We start from the raw sequence: 4,394 nt of genomic DNA on the forward strand, positions 1-4,394 counted from the left end.
AACGCATGATTTATAAAAGTGAATGATTATGAAATTACAATTTTGTGCTCTCCTACCGGGACCACATGCACCAAAAGCGCACACGCTAGCCACTAAACTAACGGGAAGAGCTAAAAGAACAATAGCTATACACCCTGCACACTGGGCAAAGATACTTCTTTCCCCAAAATTTTGGCAATTGTTTCAGGTAGCCTCTATGGGCACAAGTAACTCTGTGTCTAACGTCTGGGAAGCGATAGAACTTCCCCAGAGAATAGCATGGTATATTTCATTCGAAAGTATTATTAGAACTATTTGTTTTACACAATTCAAAATTCGTCCAGATCTGTGTTACTATTAATTGCAGTTTTTCTTGCTAGAGTGACATTAGACTGCGCTTGTTAAAAATTATTATTATTATTATTATTATTATTATTATTATTATTATTATTATTATTATTATTATTATTATTTGAAAGTTGTTTAAAACATGCCCTGCATTTGGTAACAGCAATCGGAGGTTCATTTTGTAGCTAGAAAGGCAGGCTAATTTTATTCTCTCTCTCCTTGTTAGGTCAAAATGTGGAATGGCAAAGTAGACTTTGCTCCAGATTTTGGAATGACAAAGTAGATGCAGATAATATTAGATCCACAATAGATGTACTCCTGGGCAAAGTAGGTACAGAGAGAAAGAAAAAACAAAGACGAGAAGAAGACTGCAGGCTTATCCTTGAAGAAGACAGTAGTGACAAGCAAACAAGGCATAGTAGATGGTTTTGCATATGCACTCTTGAATTCATGATTGTTTTATTCCATTCCACCTACCTCGTTCCTTCCCCTTCATTGCTCAATCTCTTCTTTCTGGCCCTGGTTCTGATCTTGGAAGCCCGCTCTTAAGCCATACATTTGCCAGTTAGAAATGACTTGTTTTTAGATTCAAATTTTAGTTTTTTTAATATCAATTTCGTAAGTACTCAAAGCCTAAAATTTTGAAGGAGGAGATCAAGATGAGGACCAACTGCTTATTTTCTTTCAACGGCGTGCAATTTGGTCAGATCAGTGTTTTAGCCCTTTTAGAGTTGGTCCTTGATCGAGGGATGAAGGTACGTAGTTCTCAATATGGAATCTATACGATAGTCCTCGATTTGGTATACCCCCAGTATATTCAATTTCGAGAGGAATACCTATTTGGCCCAGGTGTGCATCAGTTCTACCTGTAGAGATCTAATTTCTAATATTCTGGGGATTTCCTGGTTTGAAGTGTAGGACACGTAACCTTAAATTTTAGAATTTTATGAAGACGAGACAAGACAGAGCTCTCCTAATAGAAACAAGTACGTTCTTTGAGACGAGACCACTTTTACGACAAACTTTCGAAACGAGGCATCTTCAATTCTTGTCTCAGACGCTTCCTTACTAAATTTTGGTCAGGGATGTATTTATCTACTGTGCAGTGAGGAATGTACTACTACGAAAAATCCAATCAAATACGTGAATCCTGAACAAGTATTATAAATCCTGTTCAAATAAGCAATTATTATCTCGGTTATCTGTGACGTAAGCAGTAACACTTAAGGACACAAGCTAGGTTACTTTTTTGTCACATATATAATATGAAAATGAATAAAGGTAAGTAAAATTCCGTCTGGAGGTCACAAGATATAATGAGCACGGCCTTCACATGAACTACTAACAGAAGCACAAACCCAGCAAAGACCTCTCAAACTTCATGAACGAACAAATTAGTTGACTCCATTTATTCTATATGAAGAAAATAAAATAAAATTTTTAACGTTCCACGTTTATGCACCGAGCCCAGGGATGATGACAGTCAATAAAATGGTGAAAAGATCGAGGTAAGAGGAAACGGGAGAACATCAAGAAAAGCTACGCACTTGGGATTGTCCATCGTGAGAGCTGGGATCGAACCAGGGACCTCATGCACTAGAGGTGAGCGTTCTACTACTGAGTCACCGCGGCCCTATGAAGGAAATTAGTAATATATTTTAAACCTTTTTTTGTAACAAAAGAAATACTGACCAATGCTAAGCTGGCCAAAGTGTTTCTTTTGTTACAATATCGAATCCAAAGCCATGGATAGTGTTATAGAAGTGACTCCGAGACTGAGAAGGAACATACACATACGAAAAGATAGGAGAAGAAGGGAGATAGTAAAGATGCAGAAAAAATGTTTCCTGAAAAAAAAAATGTTTGGAAGAAGTAGTGACACCAACAGGTCTCAAGATAATGAAGAAAGGAGTGGAGCACACATCAGTGATGTTTAGGAAACTACTGAAAAAAGCGGAAAAAGAATTAGTGATAAGTGGAGTGTGATAGAGTGTGATTAGAAGAGAAAAGGGAAAAGAGCGAAGAAGTAGAGAGACTATAGAGAGAATAAGAAGTCAAATAGAGGACGGACTGACAGTGTTTATGAGAGAAAAGGTTATGAATGGTTTCGAGAAATGGGAGAGAAATTTCCAAGCAAAAGTAAAAGGGAGATTGATGAAGAAAGGGAGAACTTTAGGATGGTGTAGAGAAAAAAAGCAGGGAAAAAGTGAGGGTTGTGGTCTTGGGGGATGTGAGAATAACGGAAGAGGAAAAAGAACGTCTTAGTTTAAGTCACAGATTCAAGGTGAAAGAAGAGGAGGTGGACTTTAGAGAGCTGATTTACTCAGCAGAAGAATCCTTAACAAATAAGCTTGGACATGTCTGTATCTTGATTTATGTTCTATAGTGTCTGATGTCCTCCCTCAATATCTCCACCTTGACGCGGTGGGGGGCTTGCCTGCTCTAATGATCCCAAGAACTATGCCGGAGATAGCTTCGCTATCAGAGGGTTCCCCACGCCCGACAGGTCTTTAGGGGTAGGATCCAGACGAAGAGAGATTATGGTAGTGGGCAGCAGCTCTACCATTACCACACTGAGGCTGAAGATGATTGACATCGGCAAGGTTCAGATGTGGACAGAAACAGGCAGGGACAGGATGTCCTCTATGGCTGTTTCACTGCAAGGTGGAAGGACCTGGGACACCACCACTTTACTCAGTCCCTAGCAAACAACATGGAAAGAGAAATAAGTGAATGTAATATTAGGGAATACGACACTGTTGTTTCACAGAGGGTCGTCCCTGGTAGTGGAGGGAAACACAGTAGGACCTCCTCGGTCATCATCAAACGAAACCCCTGCAGGATAGGAACCTGGAATGTGCGATCGCTGATATAGTGTGGAAAACTGGAAAACCTGAAGAAAGAAATGGAACGCATGAAGATAGATATCTTGGAAATCAGCGAAGTTAGGTGGCCTGAAGGAGGAGACATGTGGTGCATGGACTTCAGAATGATTTACTCAGGAGCTGTAAACGGTACAGCAGGAGTCCGTTTTGTCTTGAATAAGAAGATAGGACAGAAAGTTATAGGCAGCTGGAGATACAATGAAAGAATAGTAATGTTGCAGATAGCAACCGAACCGAGGAATATGACGATAATCCAAGTATATATGCCTACATCAAGCTACACAGATGGAGAAGTAGAAGAAACCTATGAGCAACTACAAGTATTGGTGAAAGTTGAAGACCAGGACAACTTAATCATCATGGGTGACTGGAACGCAGTAGTCGGTGAAGGCAAAGGAGAGACTGTAACTGGGAATTCCGGCCTAGGAGAAAGGAATGCGAGAGGTACACGATTAATTGAGTTCTGTAAAACCATAATCTGACTGTAACGAACACTCTCTTCGAACAACCACCAAGAAGAAGATACACATGGACAAGACCAGTAGACAAAGAAAGACATCAAATAGACTATATACTGGTCCGACAAACATTTAGAAATCAGGTGAAGAATAGTAAGAGTTACCGAGGAGCAGACCGTTGACTCAGATCATAATTTAGTTTTGATGAAGAGCGAACTCCGACTAAAGAGGAAACGAGTGGTAGCACCAAACAAAAGATGGAACACAATCAAGCTAAGAGGAGATGAAACATGAAAAGGGAATTTGCAAACAAAGAGACGTCTCAGGTAACTTTAGCAGGTGACTACATCGATTCAAAATGGGAAGCCATGAAAACAAGGATTACAAAAGCTGCCGACGAGCACATAGGAAGAGAAACGATGACCCAATATAAACCGTGGATAACAGCAGAAATATTGGGAATGATGGAGAAAAGAAGACAGTTCAAGATAACAAAGAAGAGGAATACAGGAGATGCAGAAATCACATCAACAGAGAAGTAAAGAAGGCCAGAGAAAACTGGATAAACAACTTGTGCAAAGAAATTGAGGAAAATATAATCAAAGGCAATACAGAAACGGCATATAGAAAGGTTAGAAAACAGTTCAGTGAGAAAAAGAAACGCACAGACATTATCATTGACAAGGACAGAACAACGCTAATAGTAGATGTACAGATAACAAGA

General features: G+C 39.6%; 1 pseudogene; it reads left to right on the plus strand.

Annotated features, from left to right (window-relative positions):
- The first annotated feature begins 3,232 nt into the window (after nt 1-3,232).
- On the plus strand, nt 3,233-3,694 carry LOC145666175 (protein CFDP2 pseudogene; annotated as a pseudogene).
- The last annotated feature ends 700 nt before the right edge of the window (nt 3,695-4,394 follow it).

This window comes from Thermobia domestica, chromosome 12, assembly GCF_964235325.1.
Source record: "Thermobia domestica chromosome 12, izTheDome1.hap1.1, whole genome shotgun sequence".
NCBI classification, from domain to species: Eukaryota; Metazoa; Arthropoda; class Insecta; order Zygentoma; family Lepismatidae; genus Thermobia; species Thermobia domestica.